This window comes from Cervus elaphus, chromosome 22 (assembly GCF_910594005.1).
Source record: "Cervus elaphus chromosome 22, mCerEla1.1, whole genome shotgun sequence".
NCBI classification, from domain to species: Eukaryota; Metazoa; Chordata; class Mammalia; order Artiodactyla; family Cervidae; genus Cervus; species Cervus elaphus.
Genome location: NC_057836.1, coordinates 28,935,082 through 28,949,263, shown reverse-complemented (window position 1 = coordinate 28,949,263; position 14,182 = coordinate 28,935,082). Strand labels below are relative to the sequence as shown.

The following is a 14,182-nucleotide window of genomic DNA, read 5'->3' as shown; positions in this document are numbered from 1 at the left end:
CCAGACATGCCCAGACAAGCTTGCATCTCAGCAACACACCCAGCTTACAGTCAGGCTGAGATTCCTACTATATCACACATAATGTATTTCTGAAAAATTCTCTATAATACGCAGCCAGAGCAGGTTTTGCGTCTTTATTCAAGGTTCCTCATTCTTGTTAACAATGTCATGGTGAGCAGAATCAGTAAGTGTAATGACTTCACTCTCTGATTGACTTGACATCTAAAGAAAGCATGTGTGAAAAGAGACAATATCTTATTGGAAGATGGAATGATTAGATCTTCCCTGGTGGCTCAGACGTAAAGAATCTGCCTGCCAATGCAGGAGACGTGGGTTTGATCGCTGGGTCAGGAAGATCCCCTGGAGAAGGGAATGGCTGCCCACTCCAGTATTCTTGCCTGGAGAATCCCATGCAAAGAGGAGCCCGACAGGCTACATCAGACAACTCTGAATGACTAACACGCTAAAGCTGAAAAGAACTCAAAATCTGATGAAAGCTTCTCCAATTTGTAGATCATCATCCACCAAAATACAACCAAATAATGATTATAGTTTTTCCTTTTATAGAAGTATCTTACATTTACTGTAGCACTTTCTAGTTTCTAAAGCTTTGTAGCATCCCTTAACTCATGAAACTGGAGAAGCTGTGTGGCGTGGTGCTAAAAGCATGAGCTTTGCGACCAAATTGCCGGGGTTCAAATTGTGTTTCTTCCAGTTATTACTTGCGACCTTGGGCAACTTACTTGTTTTCTGACCTGTAAAATGAGGTTTATAACAGTATTTCCCTGAGGGTTGTTGTGAAGATCAAAAGTTGAGTATCCATGAGGGACTCAAAAAGAGTACATGTTAGTTACTATCATTATCATCATCTTCTTGAGGATTATAGGGTGTTTTTTTTTTTAAAAATGATTTTATTTATTTACCTATGGTTGTGCGGCATGTTCTTGCTGCACAGGCTTTTTTCCATTTGCAGTGCTCGGGTTTCTCATTGTATGGCTTCTCCTGTTGCAGCACGTGGGCTCCAGAGCACAGGCTCAATAGTTACCGCTCATGGGCTTAGTTGCTCCCAGGCATATGGAATCTTCCCATACCAGGGATATGTATCTCCTGCATTGCAGATAGGGAAAGTGACTCAAAGTCACTCAGTCGTGTCTGACTCTTTGCGACCCCATGGACTATATAGTCCATGGAATTCTCCAGGCCAGAATACTGGAGGAGGTAGCCTTTCCCTTCTCCAGGGAATCTTCTCAACCCAGGGATCAAACCCAGGTCTCCCGCATTGCAGGCAGATTCTTTACCTGCTGAGCTACCGGGGAAGCCCACAATTAAACTTTTTGAGTTAAAGGTTCTGTCATCAGTAGGACCATTTAAAGATGTAACTGCTTTTTGGGTGTTAATTTTCCACCATAAGGAGATCATATACATGTCTGCTATTTTTGAATAGTTTCTCATTGTTAATTTAGTAAAATGCTTTTTCTGTAAACTAGCAATGAAAGGATAGGCAAAATATGAAAAGTAAATAACATAAACACCATGGTTTTGACCTTTCATGTAATTTATATCTAACTTGCTAACCAAATAACTTTTTAAAAACTTATTTATTGAAGTATTATCAATTTACAATGTTCCAAATAACTTTTTTTTCAACATCCAAAAGTCTCTCAGTTATTGAAACTGAATTTGATAGATTAGTTATTGTAACATACAAGTAACAATACTAGTTAGCACTTTATCCATCAAATCTCTAAGAAGGCAGGGAAGAATCTAAACATCATATTTAATATATGACATATATATTTTAAAAAGTTGGAAATTCCCTGGCAATCCAGTGGTTAGGACTCTTCACTTTCACTGCCACCCCAGGTTTGGATTCAATGCCTGGTTGGGGAACAAGGACCCTACAAGCCAAGGGGCATGCCCCCCCCCCCCCAAAAAAAAGACAGCCTTGAGCTTCTTTTAAAAAAACAGCATATCAGCAGTTTGGATAAACTGCCTCAAGCTTGAAGTCAAAATAAAAACAAACAAGCCAAAAAAAGGCAACCCACCTCCTCCTTTCCTGTTTTGACTACTAATCTTACTCACCCTCTTTTTCTCCTTCCTCTTCCTTTTCTCCCTTATTTCATTGCCTGCTCTTATCTACTTTACAGTCCTTATATATCTTGGTAAATTATTTTTCCAAGTGAATTTGAATGAGTTATTTTGGTTCTGTTTTTGAAGAACCTATTAAGCCTCCTCCCTCCTCACTCCCACAATGTGGATCTGCTGGACATATAACCTCCCAGCATCACAGACAACTCGGCTTGGCTGTGTGACTAAGTTCTGACCAACAAGCTGTAAGCAGAAGGGATCACAAACGCCCAAGGAAGCTGCTTGCCCTCCCTTATTTCATTCTTTGCTCCTTAGAAGAAAAGCTCTGACAAACAAACACAGTGTAGTAAAAAGCAGAGACATCACTTTGCCAACAAAGATCCATATAGTCAAAGCTATGGTTTTTCCAGCAGTCATATACAGATGTGAGAGTTGGACCACAAAAAAGGTAGACTGCCAAAGAATTAATGCTTTCAAATTGTGGTGCTGCAGAAGACTCAAGGAGATCAAACCAGTCAATCCTAAAGGATATCAATTCTGAATATTCATTGCAAGAACTGATGCTGAAGCTGAAGTTCCAATATTTTGTCCACCAGAGGCCAAGAGTTGACTCACGGAAACAAGACCCTGATGCTGGGAAAGACTGAAGGCAAGAGGAGAAGCGGGCAACAGAGGATGAGATGGTTGGATGGCATCACTGACTCAATGGACATGAGTTTGAGCAAACTCAGGGAGATGGTAAAGGACAGGCAAGTTGGGTGTGCTGCAGTTCATGGGACTGGACACAACTTAACGACTGAACAACAACAACATTTCACTCTTCCTGTGCCCCATCCTTAGGTTAGAACACAGACATGGTGGCGGGGGTGAGCCAGCCTCCACCATGCCTCCCAGGACCACACCCTAGGATGACAGGGCCCCAGCCTGCAGATGACTTCATGGCATGACTTCAATGCCACTCACCCCCATGGATTAACAACTCAGACTTCCTTGTAAAAGAGAAAGAAATCTTTTATCTAGTTTTTCATTTCTAAACTGGCCAAATCAGTATCTTAATTAACGCAGGTAAAATAAACAGACAAACATACTTTGCTGTTTTCCAGCAATTTGAGGCTCTGGTGAGTAAAATCCTTCAATTTCCTGCCTCTCCATCTATAAACTCATCTATATGCTCACTCATTTTTCTGTCCCTATCCTAGTCAAGGTTTAATACTATTGCAGAGTCTTCAGTTCAGTTCAGCTCAGTCGCTCAGTCGTGTCCAACTCTTGCGACCCCATGAATCGCAGCATGCCAGGCCTCCCTGAGAATCTTAGGCATCTTTAAAAAACAAAAAAGACCACAAGTGTATATATGGATTTTTTTCTTCCACTTCTTGGGCACATGGCAGCTCAGGTGGAGATCATGCTTCTCCAGCATCCTTTATGCTCCCTTACACCCAGTTCATAAACCTAAGCATATCTAGTCAATCCAAGCAGTGGATTCTTTGGGGGTGGAGAGGAGCAGCTACCAAAGAAATGTGAATATAACCAGTTCTATAACCTGGGGTGAAAATCTAGCTCCCTTTGTACTTTTAGGACAAAAGTTACATGCCAAATGAACATTGACTTTAGATACAGAAACATTTAAGGAGCAGGATTCTATGCCCTGGAGCTATTATGATGAAATCAGAAATCCTGGCTCAACAGAGAATAGCTTAGGAGGCATTGCTAAGGGCATCAGACAACAAAGTTACTGTTCATGCAAGCATAAGGTAAGTTTCCTAACCATTACAGATAATCCTCATACCTTGAGTAACTTTAATTTCACTCTAACATTCACATTCTATTTAACAAATCACCAGCTTCACCAATACCAAACCCATTTTTATAGTCAGTATGCCAATTAGCAAGGCTTATGGAGGTATTCATCATAGAAGAATATGTTATCAGCAAGCTCTGGAGTGTGTCCCTTTCTGATCTAATGCTAGCAGAAGACTACTGAATTGAGTGGTTTTTTTAAGCATTATTTCACCCTTTATAGAATTAAAGCTTACACTGTCAGCAGATATATATATATATATACATATATATATATATATAACATCACACTAACTATACTGAAATACAGTATTTTTAAGTGAATTACAGAAATGTTATCAGTGACTGGTAGTTCCATGACTAAATCCTCACCAGGAAAATATGAGCAGAGGTGATGAGTACAACCTCCACCTGAAGCGCCCTTGACTTTCTTTCCCATGTGCTTCAACAAGGCTGCGCCATCGACTCAACTTCAACATGTAATTATGGCGAAGCAACTAGATGAAAGGAATATGAACCCCTGACTGATTTCATGGTGCAAAGCTTCATGCCTGTCGAGACTTACCAGACTGTTATATGTTGTCAAAGAAATAAGCTTCTATTTAAGCTACTATATTTTAGGGTGACTTTTTTTTTTTTTTTTTTTTTGCTGCACTGGGTCTTCGTTGCTACACAAGGACTTTCTCTAGTTGCAGCGAGCAGGGTTCCTCTCTCTAGTCGCAATCTGCAGGCTTCTCATTGTGGTGCCTTCTCTTACTGTGGAGCACAGGGTGTAGGATGCATGGGCTTCAGTAGTTGCAGCACATGGGCGCATTTGCCCCATGGCATTTGTGATCTCCTTTGTTCCTTTTCGACAAGTGGCAGTGTAGCCCTTGCATATTTCCCTATGATAAGATAGATGTCTGTGTATGAGAGATGATTTTACAAATAAAATATGCCGTGTCTTTGTAGCTATTAAAAAAAAAAGTCCCTTGTATTGGCAGGCAGATTCTTAACCACCGGACTACCAGGGAAGTCCCTGGGGTGACTTTTTTTAAAATGGCAACTTAGCCTTCACTGAAATTAAAAACATTTACAACTTAACCCACCAGCTTCCATTCCCTCTTCTGAGTCTTCAATCCCATCCTCCTTTTTGTTCTTTCTTTCAGTTCATAAACATGATCAGGTACTTTTGTGGTTATAAAGTAAGTACTGATTCCATTTTCATCTAAACATCCAAAATGTAAACTGCACTTGCTTATTTCACTCTCTCACCTCCCATATACTGTCTCCCTACTGTACAATAATGGGCTTCCCTGGTAACTCGGATGGTGAAGAGTCTGCCTGCAATGTAGGGAGACCTGGGTCTGATCCCTGGGTTGGGAAGATACTCTGGAGGAGGGCATGGCAACCCACTCCAGTATTCTTGCCTGGGAATTCCCATGGACTGTAGCCTGCCAGGATCCTCTGTCCATGGGATCGCAAGAGTTGGACACAACTCAGCGACAAAACCACCACTGCAAAATGATATCTGATCCCACTACATGTTCATAAACTACACTCAGTAGAATCACTAATTGCCAAATCAGTTCTGACCTTACAAATTTGCTATCACACTATGATGAGAATAAGTCTCAGATCAAATTCTGCATTGCGCATGCACTTTGTGGCATATCTTCCTTTTCTCTCTTGATTTCTATGATGCTACAAAGGAGTTCGTCAAGGCTGTATATTGTCACCCTGCTTATTTAACTTATAAGCAGAGTACATCATGAGAAACTGGGCTGGAGGAAGCACAAGCTGGAATCAAGATTGCTGGGAGAAATATCAATAACCTCCGATATGCAGATAACACCACCCTTATGGCAGAAAGTGAAGAACTAAAGGGCCTCTTGATGAAAGTGAAAGAGGAGAGTGAAAAAGTTGGCTTAAAGCTCAACATTCAGAAAACTAAGATCATGGCATCTGGTCCCATCACTTCATGGCAAATAGATGGGGAGACAGTGAAAACAGTGGCAGACTTTATTTTTGGGGGCTCCAAAAATGGTGAGTGCAGCCATGAAATTAAAAGACACTTACTCCTTGGAAGGAAAGTTAGGGCCAACCTAGACAGCGTATTAAAAAGCAGAGACATTACTTTGCCAACAAAGGTCCATCTAGTCAAGGCTATGGTTTTTCCAGTAGTCATGTATGTATGTTAGAGTTGGACTATAAAGAAAGCTGAGCACCAAAGAATTGATGCTTTTGAACTATGGTGTTGAAGAAGACTCTTGAGAGTCCCTTGGCCTGCAAGGAGAGCCAACCAGTCCATCCTAAAGGAGACCAGTCCTGGGTGTTCATTGGAAGGACTGATGTTGAAGCTGAAACTCCAATACTTTGGCCACCTGATGCGAAGAGCTGACTCATTGGAAAAGACTGATGCTGGGAAAGATTGAGGGCAGGAGGCGAAGGGGACGACAGAGGATAAGATGGTTGGATGGCATCACTGACTCAATGGACATGGGATTGGGTGGACTCTGGGAGTTGGTGATGGACAGGAAGGCCTGGTGTGCTGCAGTCCATAGGGTTGCAAAGAGTCGGACATGACTAAGCAACTGAACTGACACTCATCTAGATTGCCAATACCCTTCATCATTTCTTTTTGCTCTCCTGTTCTTTAAATGTTGGTTCCCAAGTCTACATCCTTAGCCAAGTCTCTTCTTATTTTACAGTTTTCCTGGTAAATAACATCCAGTGTCCTTATTCTGATGCCTTGGTGATGAATCTCAAGAGGATCCCAGATTCATTTTCTACATGTCCTCCCTAACATAGAGGATCCTTCACTTATACGGCACCAGTAGAAAAAATTGTATCTGTGTCTGTCCCACAGTTTCCCCATGTATTATGAATTGACTTCAGCTTTTTTGTGTCCTTCAAGAACTGTCAGGCTCTTCGAGTGAACATCAATAGAAGCCACTAATTGAATCAGGAGGAAGCTATTGCAAGCCCCTTCCCCCACCCAACATTCACATCAGATGGTAGATTACAAAGCAAAAAAGCCTTAGTCCAAATTCTTCGAAATGTATAAATTTTTATTTGCAAGTGGACAAAAAAAAAGTCATACTGCACCCAGTTAAGGTTAAGGAAATCCTCACTCTCTATCCTAAGGCATGCCTAAAGCATCTTGTATGGAGAGGCTCACTCCGAGGTGGGTGGAGCAATGCCCAAACAGCAGAATCAGCCAACTTTCTACTCTGTCTGTCAGTAGACACCTCCAAGAACTCAATAGAAGGTGCACCTAGAGATTATCATACTAAGTGAAGCAAGCCAGACAAACATCACATGATATCGCTTATATGTGTAATCTTAACAAAATGATACAAATGAACTTATTTATAAAACAGAAACAGGCTCACAGACATAAAAAATGAATTTATGGGTACCAAAGGGGAAGTGAGGAAGGGATAAATTAGGAGTTTGGGATTAGCAGAAACAACTACTATATATACAGTAGATAAACAACAAGGACCTACTATATAGCACAGGGAACTATGTTCAATATCTTGTTATAAAGTATAATGGAAAAGAATCTGAAAAAGAATATGTATATGTGTGTGTGTAGGCTTCTCAGGGAGCTCAATGATAAAAAATCTACTTGCCAATACAAGACATGTGGGTTCGATCCCTTGTTGGGAAAGATCACCTGGAGGAGGAGGTAGCAACCCACTCCAGTATTTTTGCCTGGGAAATCCCAAGGACAGAGGAGCCTGGCAGGCTACAGTCTATGTGGTCGAAAAGTTGAACACAACTGAGTAACTCAATACACACACACACACACACACACATATATGTAACTGAATCACTTTGCTCTATATCAGAAACTATTAATAATACAACAGTATAAATCAACTTCAATTAAATTTTAAAAAATAAATTTAAAAGAGTGACTTCCCTGGCGGTCCAGTGGTTAAGACCGTGCTTCCACTGCAGGGGGCACAGGTTCGATCCCTGGTCAGGGAGCTAGGATCCCACATGTCATGCAGTGTAGCCAAAATAAATAAATAAATAAATAAATAAAAGAATAAAGAAAACAAAAGACTATTTTTTAAAAAACTGAATGGAAGGCATTGAGGAGAGGGAGACAGCACAGAATCATATAGAATTTAGATTGAGAAGGCAGTAGGTTGCTGAGCTTTCTAGCACTTATTCACCATATATTGGATCTATGAGTGCATCTTATGTCAGGCACAGTTCTCAGCATTGATATAGAGTTATGGGGAGGTAAATCCAAGAAAAATTCCTGCTTTCACGGAACTTAACTCTCTGATCAGGTGTTCTTGTACCTTATTCTCACAAGTATGACAGGGCTCTGATGTCTTTCTGGCCAGCCATATATCAGGAACACCATTCATTTCACCAATGAAAATGTATTTCTAAGATCCCTTATGCTAATTAATGAACCTTCTGATATAAACTTCAATAAAGATTCTTGAAAGGCTTAAGTAGCCACCTGGGGAGTATGGATTCCTGATTAGGGCACTTCAGATGATAACTAACCACCTCTGGAGTGTGAATTCCTAATAGGGTAACTCTAATGATAACTAACCTCCCCTAGAGTGTAGATTAAAGTTAATTTACACACAAGTACATTACACTGTTTAGAAGGAAGTATTTTAAAGTAAATTATTACAGAGGCAATGCGACAACGTGGCAGGAAGCATGGTTGCTCAGAACTCCCAAGTTTCACACAGAGATTTTAAAATTCGGAAGCATGTTACCTCCCTAGGGCTCCCAGATCCTCCTCACGATCCAGCAACTACGGGATCAACAAAAGGCATCAGGAGTCTCCAGGTCTCTCGTACTCTCATGCGGTTTGTATCCATCCTGAATGGCCAGCACCCATACAATTCAAATCACTGAATAATTTTTTCTTTTTTGTCTAAGAAATATATATATTTTTAACACCAAAAACATTTTGCATCGGGGTATAGCTGATTGACATTGTTGTGGTAGTTTCAAGTGAAAAGCAAAGGGACACAGTCATACGTATGGGTGTATCCATTCTCTCCCAAACTCGCCTCCCATTCAGGCTGGCCCACAACACTGAGCACACTTCCATGTGCTATACAATAGGTCTTTGATGACTATCCATTTTAAATATAGTAGTGTGTACAGAATGATCTCTGTTCATTTCCAGGGCAAACTATTCAATATCACGGTAATCCAAGTCTTTGCCCTGACCAGTAAGACTGAAGAAGCTGAAGTTGAATGGTTCTATGAAGACCTACAAGACCTTTTAGAACTAACACCCAAAAAAGATGTCCTTTTCATTATACGGGACTGGAATGCAACAGTAGGAAGTCAAGAAACATCTAGAGTAACAGGCAAATTTGGCCTTGGAGTACAGTATAAAGCAGGGCAAAGGCTAACAGTTCTGCCAAGAGAATGCACTGGTCATAGCAAACACCCTCTTCCAACAACACAAGAGAAGACTACACATGGACATCCCCAGATGGCCAACACTGAAATCAGATTGATTATATTCTTTGCAGCCAAAGATGGAGAAGCTCTATACAGCAAAAACAAGACCAGAAGCTGACTGTGGCTCAGATCATGAACTCCTTATTGCCAAATTCAGACTGAATCTGAAGAAAGTAGGGAAAACCACTATACCATTCAGGTATGACCCAAATCAAATCCCTTATGATTATACAATAGAAGTGAGAAATAGATTTAAGGGATCAGATCTGATAGAGTACCTGAAGAACTATGGACAGAGGTTCATGACACTGTACAGGAGACAGGGATCAAGACCATCCCCAAGAAAAAGAAATGCAAAAAAGTAAAATGGCTGTCTGAGGAAGCCTTACAAAGAGCTATGAAAAGAAGGGAAGCGAAAAGCAAAGGAGAAAAGGAAAGATATACCCATTTGAATGCAGAGTTCCAAAGAATAGCAAGGAGAGATAAGAAAGCCTTCCTCATTGATCAATGCAAAGAAATAGAGGGAAACAATAGAATGGGAAACACTAGAGATCTCTTCAAGAAAATTAGAAATACCAAGGGAACATTTCATGCAAAGATGGGCTCGATAAAGGACAGAAATGGTATGGACCTAACAGAAGCAGAAGATATTAAGAAGAGGTGGCAAGAATACACAGAAGAACTGTACAAAAAAGATCTTCACGACCCAGTTAAACACGATGGTGTGATCACTCACCTACAGCCAGACACCCTGGAATGTGAAGTCAAGTGGGCCTTAGGAAGCATCACTACGAACAAAACTAGTGGAGGTGATGGAATCCCAGTTGACCTATTTCAAATCCTAAAAGATGATGCTGTGAAAGTGCTGCACTCAGTATACCAGCAAATTTGGAAAACTCAGCAGTGGCCACAGGACTGGAAAAGGTCAGTTTTCACTCTAATACCAAAGAAAGGCAATGCCAAAGAATACTCAAACTACCACACAATTGCACTCATCTCACACGCTAGTAAAGTAATGCTCAAAATTCTCCAAGCCAGGCTTCAGCTATACATGAACTGTGAACTTCCAATGTTCAAGCTGGTTTTAGAAAAGGCAGAGGAACCAGAGATCAAATTGCCAACATCTGCTGGATCATCAAAAAAGCAAGAGAGTTCCAGAAAAACATCTATTTCTGCTTTATTGACTATGCCAAAGCCTTTGACTGTGTGGATCACAATAAACTGTGGAAAATTCTGAAAGAGATGGGAATTCCAGACCACCTGACCTGCCTCTTGAGAAACCTGTATGCAGGTCAGGAAGCAACAGTTAGAACTGGACATGGAACAACAGACCGGTTCCAAATAGGAAAAGGAGTACGTCAAGGCTGTATATTGTCACCCTGCTTATTTAACTTATATGAAGAGTACATCATGAGAAACACTGGGCTGGAAGAAGAACAAGCTGGAATCAAGATTGCCGGGAGAAATATCAATAACCTCAGATATGCAGATGACACCACCCTTATGGCAGAAAGTGAGGAAGAACTAAAGAGCCTCTTGATGAAAGTGAAAAAGGAGAGTGAAAAAGTTGGCTTAAAGCTCAACATTCAGAAAACTAAGATCATGGCATCTGGTCCCATCACTTCATGGCAAATAGATGGGGAAACAGTGGCTGACTCTATTTTTCTGGGCTCCAAAATCACTGCAGATGGTGACTGCAGCCATGAAATTAAAAGACGCTTACTCCTTGCAAGGAAAGTTATAACCAATCTAGACAGCATATTAAAAAGCAGAGACATTATTTTGCCAACAAAGGTCCATCTAGTCAAGGCTGTGGTTTTTCCACTAGTCATGTATGGATGTGAGAGTTGGACTATAAGGAAAGTTGAGCGCCGAAGAATTGATGCTTTTGAACTGTGGTGTTGAAGAAGACTCTTTAGAGTCCCTTGGACTGCAAGGAGATTCAACCAGTTCATCCTAAAGGAGATCAGTCCTGAGTGTTCATTGGAAGGACTGATGTTGAAGCTGAAACTCCAATACTTTGGCCACCAAATACGAAGAGCTGACTCATTGGAAAAGACCCGGATGCTGGGAAAGATTGAGGGCAGGAGGAGAAGGGGACAACAGAGGATGAGATGGCATCACGGATTCAACGGACATGAGTTTGGGTAAACTCTGGGAGTTGGTGATGGACAGGGCAGCCTGACGTGCTGCAGTCCATGGGGTCACAAAGAGTCGGAGATGACTGAGCCACTGAACTGAACTGAATTGAAGTGTGTACAGTGAAAGTGAAACTCACTCAGTCGTGTTGACTCTTTGCGATCCCATGGGCTATATATATAATCCATGGAATTCTCCAGGCCAGAATGCTGGAGTGGGTAGCCGTTCCCTTCGCCAGGAGCTCTTTCCCACCCAGGGATTGAACCCAGGTCCCCTGTACTGCAGGCCGATTCTCTACCAGCTCAGCCACCAGGGAACCATGTACAGTGTGCACACGACCTTCCCAAAGTCCCTAACTTTCTCCTCCCCCAGGCAACCATGAGTTTGCTTTCTAAGTCTTTGAGTATCTTTTGGTTTTGTAAGTCATTGCAGCACTGTTTACAATAGCCAAGACATGGAAGCAAGCTAAATGTCCATCAAGAGAGGGATGGGTAAAAAGATGTGGTACATATATACAATGGAGTATCACTCGGCCATTAAAAATATGAAATAACGCCATCTGCAGCAACATGGATGGACCTACAGAGAGTCCTATTAAGTGAAGTAAGTCAGACAGAGAAAGAGAGATATTGTATGACATCCTTATATGTGGAATATAAAAAGAAATGATACAAACAAATTCACTGAATATTTTATCTAGCAGTCATGCTCAAATCTTTAGCCATGAAGAATCTAACAAGACTCTCTGAATCTCTTCCCAAATACCTTAGGGAAGGAGTTATAATCTTCCCAGTTTGGTCCTGGGATCCATGCCCAAGTTGATTGGCACTGGCCAGGTCACAGGACATTTATACTCTCCTTAGGGAGGATGATGGGGATGCTTGCAGACCTTGTGTAGGAGTCCAAGACAGGTACACTGGATTGCCCCAGGGTCAGTGCTCTGCTAGGAGGACAAGTCAAAAGGGCAAAAGCCCAGAAGTGTTTAAGACGTAAGCAGGACAATGGATAACGGAATGTAAGTGGGTAGAAAAGGAAATAAAAGCAGGACTTTATTAAACTGGTTACAGTATTTTAATTTTATATCAAAAAAGTATTGAGGGATTTCCCTGGTGGTCCAGTGGTTAAGATTCTGCCTTCCAACGCAGGGGACTTGGGGTCAATCCCTGGTCAGGGAACTAAACCCCACATGCCGAGGGGCAACTGAGCCAGCGTACTACAACTAACACTCGACACAGCCAAAACAAATGAATAAATACAGAAATATTTTAAAAAAATTTTTTTAATTTAAATAAAATATTGAATTTTATTTATATCAAAAGAGATAACAACGTATACTTGAAACGCTACAGGTTCTGGGCTATACATATTAATACATATATGTAGTTCCACAGATGACCTGAGAGTGTAAGCAGTGTCTTATTGTGATATTGTGACATAATAAGAACATATATTTTGGTGCTTGTGCCTGACTACTGGCCAAAGCTCCTACAACTATTACAATTTTTTAAGCAGTAAAGAGTCTTGAGAATACATTGGACAGCAAGGAGTTCAAACCAGTAAATCCTAAAGGAAATCAACTCTGAATATTCATTGGAAGGACTGATCTTGAAACTGAAGCTCCAATACTTTGGCCACCAGATGCAAAGAGCTGACTCACTGGAAAAGACCTTGATGCTAGGAACGATTGAAGACAGAAGGAGAAGAGCGTGACACAGGATAAGATGACTGGATGGCATCACTGATTCAATGGACATGAACTTGGGCAAATTCCGGGAGATAGTGAGGGACAGGAAGGCCTGATATGCTACAGTCCATGGGGTCACAACGAGTCAGACATGATTTAGCAACTAAATAGCAACAACAAGCAATAAAGCTGTTAGAAGCATATTTTGTTTTAATATTAAAAAGTTCTGCTCCTGACTCAGAGTTATAAATCATGTGGAATATTCTGGATGATAGAAACATCTTTTGTTCTAACAAGGCAACTCTTGGAGAGCTTCTTGAATAAATTCAGGATGGCCTGTCAGCAAAAAACCAAGTCCTGATTAGAAGTTTGGAATTTTTGTCCCATTCCCCTCTTCCAGGGGAGGGAGAGGGGAGAGAGCTTGAGTTAATAATTTATCACGTGTATGTGATTAAACCTCCATAAAAATTGTTGAGATATGGGGTTCAGAAGCTTCCAGGTTCATGAACACATAGATGAGTCAAAAAGGTGGTGCTTCCCAGCTCCTAGGGGAGAGGAGACCCTTCTGGTTTACACTGTATGTATCTTCATCAGGGTGTTCATCTGTGTTTGTTATTATATCCTTTATTAATAAACTGCTAAATGCAAATGTTTTGATTTCTGTGAGCTATTCTAGCAAATTATTAAGCCTGAGGAGGGGGTCATGGGAGCCCTGATTGATAGCCAGTGGCTCAAAAGTACAGGTGACAATTTGGGATTTTCAGTTGGAGTCTGAAGTGGGTCAATCTCATGGGATTGAGACTTTACCTTGTGAGCTAACTCTAGGCGATTGTGTCAGAATTAAACTCAATTGTAGGACACCCTACAGGTGGTTAGTCAGAAGTATCCTGAGCGTGAGAGTAAAGAAAAACACAGTGTGATTTTCTTAGACACTTAACAATAACAGGGTAAGTAAAATGCATCTTTGACCTCAATTTCTGAAGACTATGGAGAGACTGGATTTTCCAGGGCAAACTTGTTGTTCATTGGTGTTTA

At 41.1% G+C, this 14,182-nt stretch overlaps 1 long non-coding RNA gene across 1 annotated transcript; it reads right to left on the bottom strand.

The window, feature by feature from the left end:
* Positions 1-286: 286 nt before the first annotated feature.
* On the bottom strand, positions 287-13,314 carry LOC122679836. The gene is made up of 3 exons (XR_006336555.1): positions 13,272-13,314; positions 2,042-2,045; positions 287-432 (listed from the first exon to the last, which is right to left on the bottom strand). It is a non-coding gene; the product is annotated as an uncharacterized LOC122679836 (long non-coding RNA).
* Positions 13,315-14,182: the final 868 nt, after the last annotated feature.